This window comes from Pongo abelii, chromosome 17 (genome assembly GCF_028885655.2).
Source record: "Pongo abelii isolate AG06213 chromosome 17, NHGRI_mPonAbe1-v2.0_pri, whole genome shotgun sequence".
NCBI classification, from domain to species: domain Eukaryota; kingdom Metazoa; phylum Chordata; class Mammalia; order Primates; family Hominidae; genus Pongo; species Pongo abelii.
Window position 1 is genome coordinate 62958975 of NC_072002.2, and position 16191 is coordinate 62975165.

A 16191-nucleotide genomic window follows, 5' to 3' on the forward strand; every position below is an offset into this window, starting at 1 on the left:
CTGGGGAGAACATTATGAAGTTAACTGACAAAATCGGGATACGAAGGATAGATTAGATTAAAGTGTTGTATAAATGTTAAATGTATTGACCAACCATGCTATGATTATGTCAGAGAATATGCCTATCCTTGGGAAACACATGCTGAAGTATGTAGGGGTGAACTTACCTTCAAATGGTTCAGGAAATACACGTGTGTGTGTGTGTGTGTGTGTGTGTGTGTGTGTGTATGTGTAAGAAAGAACACAAATGATTAAGCAAGTGCTGTAAAATGCTAACAGCAGGTAAATCTGAGATATAAGAATATAAGGATATTCTTTGGATTATTTTTATGTTTGCAGTTTCTCTGTAATTTAAAATTTTTCCCAAATAAAAAATTTAAATGTATGTCCCAATATTTGAAAGATGCTCTCTTCTCTGTAGGAGTGGACTCTCCTCAGCCAGGGGACTGCCAGCAGGTAGCCAGGCCAGGGAGGAGTTCCTAATCAAACCCATCTGGGTTCAGTGTGTGGCCTTGGAGAATTGACTTGACCTCTCATGTCTCTGCTCCCTCCTCTGGGGCCATGCCCATCTCACGGTCTTGGGACAATTAAAAGAGATGATGCCTGCAAGAACTTGGCCCAGGCCCCCCATAGGGTGTGCTGGACATCTATGGGAGCTATTACTTCACTGGTGGTGTTTTCATCAGCATAAACCCCTTTAGGGCACAGAGCTGAGAGCTGTCTACATTTCCAAGAGCCACTTCTGGCCTGGAGCAGGACCATGAGCCAAGAGCAAGCAGGGCCAGCTGGAGGGTGGCTTCCACCAGCACAGTGGCCCCCTTGCCCTCCTGCTTCACCCTCAGGCCTCAGCTTCTGGAACTCAGGCCCTCCTGCTCTCCGCCTTGACCACTTGCCCTCACCTGCAAAAGCCTTTCTTTTTGGCTGGCGCTTGTTCAAGGCCCCCTCCTCCTGGTGACTCCTGTGACACCTTGCTAGAACTATTCTACCCCTCCTTCAGCTCCTTCTTTGAGTAAGGGACCCGAGGTGGCATTTCAGTGTGGATTCATTTATGGCCCCATCTCTCCTCTTCCAGGGAAACATTTTGTGACAGTGCCATCATTCTTGTGTTCCTGGCAAAAGGAACTATAATCCCTGGTCAACAGGAGGGTGTGTGCATGTGTGTGTATACGCATGTGTGTGTTTGTGTGTTTGTGTCTGTGAGCTGTGGACTTTCTTGGAGGCCATGAAATCAGCCCTCAGGCCAGGCCTGGCCTGTTGAGAACTTGGGTCCACCTTGGGGCCAAGGCCTGTGCTGTTGTCTTCCACTTGTCCCTCCCGCCCCACTCCGCTCTTCTTGTGCCCTGGGAGGCCGACCCCTGCAGACACAGCAATGGGCTCCCTTGCCTCTGGCCTCCTGTCAGTTCAGCCTGTAGGGCCCTAGGTGGAGAATGGAGGAAGGGAGTTTGGGGTTTAGAGTTGGGGTGTTTAATGCCTTGTATCCCTTTCTTCAGGGAGGCCTCAGACCGGCTGTATCCCTGGACCAGAGGTCACAGCCCTGGTAAGGTGCCCCTCCACCTCACCCTCACTGTCTCTACTTCCAGCAGCCCCTCCCTCCCCTTGCCCCTTTAGTGCCCCTGGGTGTAACAGCTCCCCTGTGTTCACAGCCCTGGGGTACTGCACTGGGTCTTGAGAGTTCCCTGCACTGGCACTGGCCTTTGAACTCAACTCTCCAAATTGTCTACGAACTGGAGTTTGCCACCTGTTTCCTGCCAGGCCCCTGACTCATGCGGACCCCTGTGGAGGAAGGCAGTGCCCTCTCCCTTAATGTATTTGGTACTTGTCTGCACGGGAGGCCCCACATTGCCATGCTCAGGGAGGGCATCTCAGGGAGGGCATCTCAGGGAGGGCATCTGCTGCGAAGCCATTCGCACTGCAGAACAAAAGCAAGGGCTGCCACTTCGGGCCTCTTCTGCCTGCTGCTTCTTGTTCCAACTTCATTTCATCTTTTCATAAGTTACTGTTCTGTGAGAAGCATTACAAGAAGGAAATTAAAAGAGAGAAAAGTTCGTGGAGGAATACCTTTCTTTCTTTTTTTGGTTTAAACCTTTTGTTATGATCTCTTTAGGAGCCTGATCCAACTAGAGGGACATGTGGCAGAATACGTTCTTCAAAATTAGTTCTGAGAGACACTTGGGGCTCTTTATTATTCATTCTATTAAAATCAAAATATTAGCTGATGCCTGTCGCATCGTCAGAGCGGGTCTGGCAACTTCTCTGATGCATTGTCTACTTGAAAGTAAAGATGAAGGCCTTTCATGTGGAAGCCTCTATCAGGTCCATTCTGTTCTCCTGCTTGTAATGACAGAAAAACCCTGGCCTGCCCTGTGTCTGAGACACTGACAGATCCAGGACAAAGCCGTGGAGCCCATCATGTGTCCCATTGTGCCAGGGCCTTCTGGGCAAGGCTGCCTCTTCTGGGGCCCTACCCCTCCCCCACCAAGGGTGGCCATGGAGCAGCAGGAAGACCCCTCCTGGTCCCAGGAATGTGGCTTCTCATATTCATTGATTTTGAAGTGGGTGGAGGGGACAATGCCAGGGACCCTGAGGCTTAAAGATCAAACTGCCTTGCCGTTTCCTTGGATGCCCTCTGCTGCCCTTACCTCTGGAAGGAATACCATAATGCAGATAATTCCATTTCTCCAGCAGGAACAAACCAATCTGGCTGTGGCGCTCTGCTCTAGAGCCACCCAGAGGTTGGCCTGATGTTTTCACTTGGGGCCCTAGGTAAACAGAGAAGTTCTTAGCTCAACAGAGGCTTGTCTTTTCTGAGGACTGTAGATGGGACCAGAGTCCCCAACCAATAAGGGATCCTGAATGGCTGAGCAAGGCTTGTGTCTGGTGGCCGAGTTACACAGCAGATGAATGCATGTCACTTGGGGGCCTTCCAGCCAGCTGTGGAGAAAGACTCTCCTGCGCTGGATGTGGGGAATGTGGGGGCTTCAGGTGGTCAAGGAGGCAGAGATTCCTGGGGGCTGGGTGGGCTTCCCAGGGCTGGTGGGATCGGACAGGTGGTTAAGCACCAGGAAGGAGAGAGAAAAGGGAAGAGCCGGGAGGAATGTGAGTGACCAGCTTGGAAGCCAGGGTGGGAGACCATCTCAGGAGGGACAGGAAAGGAGCATCTGTTGGGGGAGTGGTCAGAAGTCAGGCTGGAATGCCCTTGACTGCAAAGAAGATATTTCTCTCTCCTTCCTTCCTTCCTTCCTTCCCTGCGAGGAAGATATCCCTCCCTCCCTCTCTCCCTTCCTTCCTTCCTTCCTCCCTTCACTGCAAGGAAGATATTTCTCCTTCTTTCCTCCCTCCCTCCTTCCCTTCCTTCCTTATTTCCTTCCTTCCTTCCTTCCTCCCTTCCCTTCAAGGAAGATATTTCTCCTTCCTTCCTTCCCTCCCTCCCTTACTTCCTGCAAGGAAGATATTTCTCCTTCCTTCCTTCCTTCCCTGCTTCCTTCCTTCCCTCCCTCCCTTCCTTGCAAGGAAGATATTTCCCCTTCCTTCCTTTCCTTTCCTTCCTTCTCTTCCTTCCTTCCTTCCTTCTTTCTTTCCCTCCCTCCCTCCCTTCCTTCCTCCCTTCCCTGCAAGGAAGATATTTCTCCTTCCTTCCTTCCTTCCCTCCTTCCTTCCTTCCATCCATTTCCTTGCGCAATCCTAAATTCAATATTAATCTCCCTAGACCTTCTTGTTGATAAATGTTGATTTCCCCAGCACACCTGTTCATATTTCAGATGGAAATGTATTATAAAATCACACCATTCGCTGGTGATTACCATGGTAATCAGGCACGCTCACTGACAGGCCAGCACTCCTCTTGAAGACAAGGGTCTGGAGATAGAAGCTTTCATGTCACTTATGCCATGCCTGGGGAGAGAGGGAAATGAAGCAGGCATGGGTGGTGTTTGGGAGGGATGGTTTCCTTCTCTGGGGAAGTCTTGGCAGACAGCGTAGCCCCAAGGGCCCAGGAGGGCTCTGTCGGGTGATGGGGGGTGGGCCAGACAAGGGCAAGTAAGTGGGAGGGTAAGACCCGCATACCTTGGTGTTCTACAGTGTATATACAGCTAGCAACACTTTTACGGGATCCATGGCAAGAGATTTGAGCTACCAGGATCAGCTTTCTTAGTCAGAATATCATTCAACCTCCCACCAGGTGTAGGAACAATCTCTACAGCCTCCTAGAACATCAGAAAGATATAATTATTATTACTGCTTCTCTCTATCATAGGATTATGGTTTAGGGTCTGACGAAAGCCCAGGCTGTTTGAACTGTTATTTAGTCCTGATGTAGTCCATTTTAAGTTTTCTAATCAGACTGCTTGGCTTCAGATTCCAATTCTAGCACTTACTGGCTGTGTGATCTTGGACAAGTTACTTAACCTCTCTGTTACTTTTCACTTGTAAAAAGCAGATAGTATAAGTTTCTAATGCATAGGATTGTTGTGAGGATTATGTTAATTAATAAATGTAAAATGGTTGAAATAGTGCCTGTTACAGAGTAGTTGCTTAGAAAGGTGAGCCACTGAGATCCTTGAGTCACCCCTTTATCTTCATAGAAGAGGGAACTGAGGCCAAACCATGGGGCAAGCAGATAACGAGGACTAGACTGGATTGGACTCTGAGCTAATGCTGTTCATATGACACTCTACATATGACACTCTATCCCCTTGCTCTCTAAGGCTAAGGAAACCTTCCATGCAGGAGTGCTGTGAGCTAAGCAGTGCATAAGAAAAGAGTGTTTGTAGGAATCAGCATTTTACCACCTGGCAGACCTGCCTGGGCTGTAGCAGAGCCTCCCCACTCAGTGGACAAGGGACAGGAAGGATCAAAGGTACAGCCAATATCCTGGGCTTTGCACAAACATTGCCTTGCCTCCTTCTTCTGATACCCTCATGTTATCCTTTCTGAACAAACAGGCGACTGAGGCCCCAAGAGCCCAAAGCTGCATGACAATGACGGCGAATCAGGACTGGAACCCAGACCCCCTGCCTCCCTACCCACAGCTCTTTCAGCTCCCTTCCCAAATATATTGGCTTACTGCCCTCTGGCTGTCCTGTTTGCTACCCAAAACTAGGACCTCGTCCACCTTCTCAAGCCCAGTCACCCCCTTAATCCCACTGAAGCCCTGGAATCTTAGGCCTAGTGGGGTTGTGGGTTCCAGAGTACTCACATCCTTAAAGGATATAAACATCTGTACCTTTCAGTCACCCCCACAATTGCCTATGCATGTTAGATGTGTCTACTAAAAACAACCACTATAATAGTTGTAGCTGCATTTATTGCTTACTCTGTTTTAGGGTCTACGCTACCTTCTCCTTTTAATATAATGATATTTGTCATTAATTGAATTATTTTACATTGTACCAGACATCGTATAATCCAAACCAGGCCAGGAGCTGTGGGTTCTGTATTACAGCACCCACCCCACCAGAGGCAGCTGACAGGCCATTATTCTGTGTCCTGCAAACTCTGTGTAGTGATAAGGAAACTCCACCAATTTGATGCTTTATCTGGTTGCAGGTTGAGGAAAGATATTATTTCAATCAAGATAATGATTCTATTTCTTGAACGGAAATGAGATTTTTTTTCATTGCCTCATGGGGGTGCCACCAACATCTGTCTCGGGGCTGGAACAGGTCATGAACAAATTAGAGGATTTTCTTGTAACCTGAGAGAGAGTGTAAACATGAAGGAGAACTGAAAGAAGGGAGCTTGCTTGCAAGAGAAAAACATATCTGCCAGGCCTACACGATTATAAAATAAGCTCAATTTGGAAAATGTATACCGGCATTGAACAGAGCATTCAAGACCAAACTTCAGAAGGTAAGTGTCTGGTGTGAGCCCCACAGCCTGGAATTCAAGTGAGGTAAATGGCCTAAAAAGGCCATGATGATACCAAAGATGCACAGAGGAGACTCAGCTATGACAGGACCTTAGACGTCTTCTAAGCCTGTTGTCAGGCAGTGTGGATCAGCTGTGTAGCTGTGCTGACAGATGACCTAGCTCCTGTTTCAGCCCCTTCTACCAGAGGGGGCTCACCACCAAAAGAACCCATTCCATCTTGGACCAGATCCTATGTTGAGGAAGTACCTCCAAATTATAGTCAAGTCACTTCATAAAAGGAAACCACAGTGAAAACTCACACGGTGCTGACAATGCAGGAAATCTAAATGCACTTTGGAAACAGAATACACAATATGCAAATGACATCAGATAATAAATGCAGGGAGACCTCAATAATTTGCACTAAATAGTGAAGTTAGTGAAATTTTAAATTATTTTAAATATTTGGGAATTCCAGGGGCTGTCATGCGGTATCTCAAATAATTTCCTTTAAATAATAATTTAAATTTTATGTATAATTTGCTTTAAATAATAATTATTATTTACAATGAGAAATAGAAATAATTTATTATTTGCAATTAGAAGTAAAAATAATTTGCAATTCCTATATCCATTGTTTATATAGTAACTCTAAAGAGTTTGAAAACGTTTTTAAAGTTCTTATGCATTTTAAACATTCCACTGAGAGCTGAATCAGGCTATTAATTGCTCCCTCTCCAAAGAAAAGGCCTATTTCAGCTCAGTCCCTTCTGGAATAACCCCAACTGCTGACTCTAAAGACCCAAGAAGGTGGCACCTTTCTATACTGCATCAGATTCACCAAAATTTTGGAATCTAAACCACAGTCTTGTTGGTTGTAGACTATCATTGGAAAGTAACACAAAACTCTGGCAATATTGGTTGTCTCTAGGACAGGAGCCCGCTTGAGGCCAGAGGTAGAGGGGAGACTTTTTACAATATACCTTCTGGTACTTTTGAATTTAGAGCCATGAGACGATACTGTCTGTTAAGAATAAAATTCCAGTTAAAAAAGCACATGTTATTTTCAGTTAAAAAAACAGACTTCGGCATTGATTTCTATTTTAATACCCATACTCCCAAAATACAAGCTTACTGCAATGAAAATTACTGCCAGGTCAGTGAAAATGACATTTGGCTGTCTTGACAAGAGTGGTGCTTGCAGGCATGAGAATAAAAGCAATTGATGCCCTGCCCAGGTCTCTGTACCCACTCCCCAGCTGCTGAGTGTGGCACACAGCTTTCACTCATGACATTCTTGGGTCCTTGCTCTTGGCTGAGGTGATGCCTTGGAGGCTGCACCACCAGCAACACTCTGGGGGCAGCTGCTGACAAATAAGGGGACACACAAGCCCTGCCCCTTGCCTCCAAGTCAGATATCACTGCAGTGCAGTTGATGTGGACCAGACCCAGGGAGACCTGCCCTGAGACCACATTCCCACTCAGCTCTTGCTTCTTTACCTTGCTTCCCTCTCTCCTTGACAAGTGTTTCCTAAGAGCTCTCCCTGGATACATCACATCCCACTGAAAACTGACTCAGGCTCTGCTTCTAGGAAGCCCAACCTAAGTCAGTCACCAGCGGCTCAAAATGAAGCCCTCCAGCATCTTTTCAGAGGGTTGTCCCAGGAGTTGGAAGCACACGTGAGCCTTCCTCCTTGAAGGCAGCACCATAACCACCTTCCTGCCTTGCCGAAGACCACCAGTCTGACATAATACAGCCCACGAAAGCCAGCAACAGCAAAACATGGACATCCAGAACAGATAGAGTTCTGACAACTGGACCCCATGGGCAGCACAACAATGACTCTTCTTCCCCAGGATGAATAAGAAGGAGGCAAGGGCTAAGCCAAAAGGACCTGTTGCACAATCAAAGCAATGTCGAGTTATGTGCAGTGGAAAGTCAGTGTGGATGTCTTAGGCAGCTCTACCACTTACTAGCAGAGCAAACTAGAGCAAATATTGAATGATTCTGAGCCTCAGTTTCTTCATCTGCAAAATGGGAATACTGGACAGAGCCTTTGTAAAGCACCTATGAGGCAGTACCATCAAGAGTGCTGCGAATTGCTCATCCAATGTGAATACTGGCTGTTGTTATGGAGATTTATAACTAGCTACCTTCTCCTGCTTGCTTGGGACAAATATTAATTAATCATCATTAAATAAATATATCCCAGCTGCCCCTCATCCTGAGCACAGTACCTAGAGCTCCCTGTGTGAGAAGCGGCTCTGGGGGAAAGGCAAGTAGACAATTGGGAGTGCTGTATTGGTGACTGTCCACCAGGAGCTCAAAATGTGGCCCCATTACTGGCCTCACAGAGCTCTGGTGGCCCTTGGCTGCAGCTGTGTGGAGAATTTTCTCTCTCTCTCTCTCTCTGTGTCTTTCTCATTCTCTCTCTCTCTCTGAGACAAAGGGAATATCTCCAATGTAGATTTCCTGTAATCTACTCAGTGTATACACTGATCTCAAATACAACCTCAAGTTTGTGAAAAATTCATGCAGCCATTTTCATATCATGGAGTGGCCGACAAACAGGCAGAAATTAAATTTTATTTACATATGTGAAGAATCCTTTATTCCATCCTGATTCTTTGCATCTAGACCATTCCTGAAGCCATGCCAAAGCCCTCCAGCACCTGGCCCTGTCCAACCTCACCAGCATCTTCTCCCCTCCCACCCTCAGACCCATGCCTACACCATCCTCCACATAGGCATCCACCCCTGTTCCTTCCTTCCAGAATGGCCTCCCTCCTCCATCAGTCCAGTTCAAGCCTCTCCTTCTCCAGGAAGCCTTCCCTAACCATTTCCCATCCCTAGCATTTCTACCCGGGCCATGCCAGCCAGAGCTGGCGCACACACCTGGTCATAAAGTTCTTTGTCTCATATGCAGGTGTCTTCTCTTCCCGCACTGGACTGAAAGCTCCTCCAAAACAGAACCAATGCCTGCTGCTTCTCGTGGATTTCCCAGAGCCTCCAGGTACTGCCTGGCACCTGGTGATTAATGACATTCTCAGATTGATTAATGGATTGGTTCCTGTGACTGCACTTAGTTTAACACACTGTTAAACGGCCTCTGTGAGAATTTACTGTTCTGAATAGGGGGTCAACCTAGAAGCAAATTTAGAATTGTACAAACTGTTTGTGGCCCCAAGTAAAAAAAAAAATGCACATCTCTCTTTTTTCTAGAGTTCTGCTCTCCCGCACAGCAATCGAGTCAAGGGAGTGACTCTTTCATGAGCCAGTGGGAACATTCTCCACTTAGAGGGCAGAGCCAGGGTTCAAACCACCCTCCTTCAACTCAATGCCTTACATTCCTGTGTTCAGCTCCACCCCGAGGGAGGAACCTTCCAGAAGAAGAACCAAAAGCTGATCCCATCCAGGTCATGCTCTTTTCCCCTAACAGGGAAATCCACCCACTTCCCAGGAACATTGTTAAGCCACAGAACTAAAAAAGCAAAATTCATACTCACAAGCACCGATGCCTTAGTTTTAAATTTCAGGACACTAGTTTTTCTGCAAATCTGCTCATTTCCTGCAAAGAGAAGAAAGGGACGGAGAATCATATTAGCATCTGCTCTGGGTATCCTCAGCAGTTTCCTGGCCGACCTCAGGCTTCTGCACCTTCTCTGTGTTCTCACTCCCAGCAGCACTCTCCCCTCCCCAGGCACACCGCATGCTAGTTGGGTGGGCGCCCCTCGCTCCTCGCAGGATTCCACCTCTCCAGGCCCGTGGGCTCGGCCCACGCCACCTCCCTCTCCCTCCCCGGCGCTGTGCCAGTCTCAGATTGACCACTGCCTCCAATTCCCTGAAGGCGCCCCGGCTTCTTCCCACTCCGGAGTGAGGCCTCCACTTCTGTAGCATGGGGTTGCCTAGCAACCCTGCGCATGCAGCTCGGAAGGCCTTCCTAAATTGGACCTCACAGCACAGGGCATCTCCTTGTACAGCTGCCTGCATCTTAACAATCTGGCTCTGAATAATAACACAATGGTAATTGCATTCATGGACCCCAAACTACATTTAAATAATGTTCAAGAGCTGACACAAACCAACAAAGGCCAGAAAATGCATTGGGGAGGTTGACTGTAAGGCTAGGCAGGAACGTTCGGGGCAGGAGGGAGTTGACACCAAAGACTTGAGTTAATGACAACGCTAACCTGAACTGTGAATTCTCCTGCATTTCGCCTGAGTGTGTCACCACTGTAATGTGTTGTAATGTGAGTCTGGGCAATTAATGCCCAGAGGCAGTGATGCTTCAAGACAGGATGCCCTTTAGTTCTGCTGATGTATACGTGGATTTTTGGAGGGAGTCAGGAAGTGGGGAGCTCCTTGGACAGGAGGGGAGACTGTTAATGAGTGATTTTACTTGGCTTTTACAATCGTGGCTAAATACGTTTTCGAAGGTGGGGGAAAGAACTTACCAAGCAAGGGCACAAAGCATTTGCTACCTCAGCGAGGGACAAATTTGACATGACTGATGCACTTCAGGATAAGAAGGGAAGGCAAAGAGGCCTTGACACTGGCTGAAGTGCAGACTGAGCAGCCTAGCTCGGAATGGGGAAAGGGGTGGGTGCGAGAGGCCACCTTCGATCTATGTCCCTGGCAGAGGATACTGTACAGCTCTGCTCAAGGGAGGAGGGTCTTAGCACACAAGCAGTGGCAAGCTGGCAATCTGCTCCTTGTGGAGCTTTAGCAGTGAGGGCCAGCAGATCAGCTCTGATCATTTGAAAGCTGGAAGCACTTTGTTTTTAAAAAGCTCAATCCTCCTTCAAGGGTCTGGGGCAGATATCTGTACATTCACGTTCATCAGCATTGTTCACAATAGCCAAAAGACGGAGGCAAGCCAAACGTCTACTGGGAGAAGAGTGGATAAACAAACGTGGTATATACATACAGCAGAATTTTATTTAGCCTTAAAGTGGAAGGAAATTCGGATACAGGCTACACAGCATGGATGAACCTCCAGGCCATTATGCTAAGTGAAATAAGCCAGTCACAAAAAGACAAATACTGTATGATTCCACTTATATGAGGTACCTAGAGAAGTCAAATCCATAAAGACAGGAAGTAGAAGGCCGGGCATGGTGGCTTATGCTTGTAATCTCAGCACTTTGGGAGGCCGAGGTGGGCAGATCACGAGGTCAGGAGATTGAGACCATCCTGGCTAACACGGTGAAACCCCGTCTCTACTAAAAATACACACACACAAAACTTTAGCCGGGTGTGGGGGCCGGTGCCTGTAGTCCCAGCTACTTGGGAGGCTGAGGCAGGAGAATGGCGTGAACCCGGGAGGCGGAGCTTGCAGTGAGTCGAGATGGCGCCACTGCACTCCAGCCTGGGCAACACGGCAAGACCTCGTCTCAAAAAAAAAAAAAAAAAAAAAAAGACAGGAAGTAGAATGGTGGTTGCCAGGGGCTGGGCGGGGAGAGGAGAATGAGGAGTTATTGTTTAATGGGGACAGAGCTTCGTTTGAAAAGATGTAAAAGTTCTAGGATGGATGGTGGTGATGATTGCACAACAGTGTGAATGTACTCAATGAAGTACACACTTAACAAATGGTTAAAATAAAAATCCCCCTGCAACAATAGCAGAGCATGCACCTCCACACTGTTTCTCTGCAAGACTTCAGTCCGTCTTCATTTTGGAAGTCAGAGTGGCCTGTGTCATTCACAAGCTTGGACAGGGAGACTCACTGGGACCAAAGGACATAATGGACAGTGTGACTGGGCCAGGGAGCCTGTATTAGTCTATTCTCACACTGATAATAAAGACATACCTGAGACTGGGTAATTTATAAAGGAGAGAGGTTTAATTGACTCACAGTTCTGCATGGCTGGGGAGGCCTCAGGAAACTTACAATCATGGTGGAGGGGGAAGAAACACATCCTTCTTCACAGAGTGGCAGCAAGGAGAATGCAGAGTGAAGAGGAGGAAAAGCCCCTTATAAAACCATCGGATCTCGTGAGAACTCACTCGCTACCACAAGAATGGCATGGGGGAATCCGGCCCCATGATTCAATTATCTCCCACCGCGTCCCTCCCACAGAATGTGGGAATTATGGGAGTTACAATTCAAGATGAGATTTTGGTGGGGACACAGCCAAACTATATCAGAGCCCATGGCTCATAAGCATGGTGTTTGTGCAATGTGGCCTCAGACAGAGAGAGGGGTCTGAGCATTGAGAGACAGGATTCTCCTGTTCCCACCTCTTGAAGTCCAAACACCATCACCTTCCAGAACTCAGCCTCCTTCCCCTTAACCAGTCCTATCCCTGTGTCCCCTGTCTGCTCTCCCCACCGGGAACCTGGGCTCCTATTACACTCTCATTGTTACCCTTTGTTCACCTCATGCCCCCGCCTAGAAAGCCCCTTCCTGTGCCCATCTGAGCTAATTTTACTCTTTCTACTGGGTCCACATCAAAGTCCACCTCCCTCATCAAGCCTTCCAGATCCCTCCCAGTTGTACTTTCTCTGAATGCCACAGCCCATAATCAATCACTTCTTAGGTACTATCTTATGTTCTTGTCTGAAAATCTGGTCTCTTCTAATAAGTCCCTGAAAGGAACCCTGAGCAATGATTATTGCTAACATTTTTTGTCCACCACAGGCTGTAGCTCAGGGCTGAGCACACCATGGCTGCCGGATTGCCTTGCCTCCTTTCTCAGGGAATTCTAACCATAGCTCTCCAGCCCAGGGCACAAAGCATGACTGCTGGCTGCAGAGCCCTGGAGCTAAATATTCCAGGTGAACGCTCAGTTCCTTCCAGTCACTTAGAGGTGTAACTCTATGTGTGCAATAAACAATTGAGCATTTACAGATTTTATTAATTTGGAAAGGTCATTAGAGCTAACAGCTTCTCCAAGTGAGAGTGAATAAATAGCATAGGTAATTTTTTTTCTATGCCCTGGATTTTTTTCTTGGAGTGTACTTTAAGCCTCAAAAAATAATGTTACAATTAAAAAAGAAAAAAAAAAATCCAGGCTTTGGAGACAGGTGGAGACTGACAGGAGTTCTGGACAAGCCTCGTCCCCTCTGTCTTCCCATCTGCAAAACAAGGGAGTGGTCTCAAAGGTTCTTTCAACTTAGAAAAATAAAATTATGATTCGATTTTAGGAATGTGAAATTAGCTAGTGACCTTCCAAGTTAGCAGTTACTGCCTCTCCCCCACCCATCCTTCCAGGTGCCCCTCGCCTTGGATAGATACGGCATGAGTTCACACCTCTGCAGCCAGAACAAGGTTCTTAATCATTTCAGGTGCCTTTCCAGGCCCTGACCTGGGTGCTCTCAATCCCGACGACCTGGCTCGCCTTGCTCTCATTAGATCGTTAAGAAATACTCAAGACTAATGACTTGTTTTCTTAAATCTCCAAAAATGGCTGGAAAGGGGCAGGAGGGCATCATCCAAGCTCTGTCTCTCCAGTCCTTGGCTCGGTGACCAGCCAGTGCTGTCTGTCAAAGGCTGGCCTCTGCGGGACAGATGCTCCTAGCTCTTCCCGACAGGTGAGAAATGGAAGCAGCATTCAGGGAGCGGAGTGGAGGGGCTCTGGCTCCAACCTGCTGTCGTGGGGAGAAACACTTGGCCCTTGACCAGAGTGCTGTTGGCCAAGGCTTTTCCCGACATCCTTTTCTCTCCCTATCATCATCCGTCCCTGTTCTCTCTGCCTTGGGTGTGGGCAGATGCTGGGAAGGTGGGAGTGCAATGTCTGTCTGTGAATGTGTGGCCACAAACACTCTTGCCCCTACCTCCAGACTGGCCTGGATTATTAGGAGCAAGAAGAAAACTAAGCATGAATCAAGACTCCATAAGGAACAACATTAATACTAATCTTAACATTACCATTGATATTAACTATATGATGGTTTATGATTAAAGAAGTCTTTTCCCACGTATGTATCGGTAGGTAGAATAGATTCAACACATTTGTTGAGTACCTGCTGGGGATGCAGATATGAAAAGGTGTGAATCCTGCCTGCCAACTCCTTGCAGGAGGGTTATAGACAAGATGATGGAGGCACAGAGGAGCTGAGCAATTGTCTTAGTGTCATCCAGCTAGCAGACACTGAAGCAGTGCTCAAACCAAGCCCATGAACTCGGGGGCCCTTTGCAACTGTACCTATGTGACTTGTGATTTTAGTATGAAATTTAGCCTGCATAACATCATTCAGAAGGGAACAGCTACTAGACAGGATGGTTTGGGGACAGTGGGATTTTATGCCTAGAATGAAACAGCGACTGTGGGCTTCAGTGCATGGGAGGCCCAAGGCACCCCAGAGAGGCAGGCCCCGAGCTGAGCACAGTGCAGAGCCCACTGCAGACACAGCCTTGCTGTCCACGGCTTTTTCACCCATTGCTAAAGACCCCTCCTCTCAACAGCCTTTGTAGAGAGGCCTTGAAAGTTGAGGCAAATTCATGACATCTTCCCCCCACCGCCCAATGTGCACTAACCTTTCTCTGGCACAGCACTTACAATCAGCATGTGACACAAAATTGGTATTGTTCTTCTTGGAGCCTCTTTTGGGGAAAAAAAGTCCCATGCTTGGGGGAGTCGTACAAATCTCTCACTTTACAACCAAGGCCACGGAAGCCCAGTGGGGCCAAATACCTTGCCTTGAGCACACTAAAGACAACAGCAGAAGTCAGGTTCCCAAACTCCCCGCCCAGGGCCTGCACACACCCACCTTGCAGAGGTGGGAGGGTAGGGACAGGCTGTGCTTTGCTTCCTCTGACCTTCCAGCAGGTGGAAGATGAGCACATGGCCACCCCTCAGGGAGTGTCTGTGGCTGGAAGAAAGGCCAGGTCATGGGCCCTGTGGCAGGGTCTATAGCTCCCAGGAGGCCATAATGCTTGGTGGTTCAGAGGCAGCCTGGCCCTGCCATCGACCAGCTGTGTGACATTGGGTGAGTGACTTAACTTCTCTCTGTGTCAGATTTTTACCAGCAAACGGGGCATAATAATGCTACCTACATCCTATTTCACAAGGTTGAAGTAAGAATTAAATAAAAGAACAAGGAGAAACACTTGGTGCAGGACCTCAGCTGGGGCCAGCAAGGCTGGCTTTTCCCTGGGAGGTGAGCTCCATGGTGGCGGTTGGAGGACACTGAGCCACTATGCTTATTGCTCAGTCCTCAGTGCCTCGCATGGGGCAGGCACATAAATGATAGCTGACCGCATTCCTGGAGAAAGTACTTCTGGGGCTAGTGGAAGCCCAGCGCTTGGTGAGAACAAGGCCTGGTGTGTTGAGCTTTCACAGCAGGTGGGCCAGCCTCAGTCCTGAGAGGCCTGGGGGTTGTTCAGCTGAGAGTCTGCAGTGACAGGGAGGCAGTAGCTGCCCCTCCCAGGATCCTTCAGAGGCTGTGTTTGATGGGTTGCAGTTTGCTTTATCTCCAATATTAAAATCAACCACCCTTGGAATGCAAAATGGTACAGCCACTGAGGAAGACAGTTTGGCAGTTGTATACAAAGCTAAACACAGGCTTACCATAGACTCCAGCAATCACACTCTCAGGTATTTACCAAACGATTTGAAAACTTATATCCCCGCAAAAACCTGCACACAAATGTTTATAGCAGTTTTATTCATAATTGCCAACAACCAGAAACAACTAGGCTGTCCTTCAGTAGCTGAGTGGATAAATAAACTGTGGAACATCCAGACAAAAGAACATAATTCAGCGATAAAAAGAAATGAGCGATCAAGCCACAGAAAGATATGGAGGAAACTTAAATTCATATTACTAAAAAACATGAAAGCAGGTGAAAGAAGGCAATTGGAAAAGGCTACATACTGTCTGATTCCAACTATATGACATTCTGGAAAAGGCACAACTATGGAAACAGTAAAAAGATCAGTGGTTGCCAGGGGTTGGGGGAGGAAGTGATGAATAGACAGAGTACAGAGGATTTTTAAGGCAGTGGAACTATTCTGCGTGATACTGTAAAGGTGGATAGATGACATTATGCATTTGTCAAAACCCATAAAATGGTACAACATGGACAGTGAACTCCAGTGTAAACGGTTGGTGATGGACTTTATTTTTTGAGATGGAGTCTTGCTTTGTCACCCAGGCTGGAGTGCAGTGGTGCAATCTTGGCTCACTGCAACCACCATCTCCCGGGTTCAAGTGATTCTCCTGCCTCAGCCTCCAAGTAGCTGGGACTATAGCCCGTGGCACCACGCCTGGCTAATTTTTGTCCTTTCAGTAGAGATGGGGTTTCGCTATGTTGGCCAGGCTGGTCACGAACTCCGGACCTCAGGTGACCTGCCTGCCTTGGCCTCCCAAAGTGCTAGGATTACAGGCGTGAGCCACTG

At 47.7% G+C, this 16191-nt stretch overlaps 1 protein-coding gene across 5 annotated transcripts in view; it reads right to left on the bottom strand.

Moving 5' to 3' along the window:
- The window catches only part of ZBTB7C (zinc finger and BTB domain containing 7C), a 381843-nt gene that overhangs the window by 149515 nt on the left and 216137 nt on the right, over positions 1-16191 (bottom strand). For 3 of the 5 annotated variants that reach the window (XM_024235901.3, XM_054537879.2, XM_054537878.2), the window contains exon 3: positions 9355-9416. The gene's annotated coding sequence lies outside the window, so the exon portion shown is untranslated. Of the gene's footprint in view, positions 1-8743; positions 9311-9354; positions 9417-16191 lie in introns of those variants that run through there. The other 2 variants (XM_054537877.2, XM_063716887.1) reach the window with 2 other exon arrangements.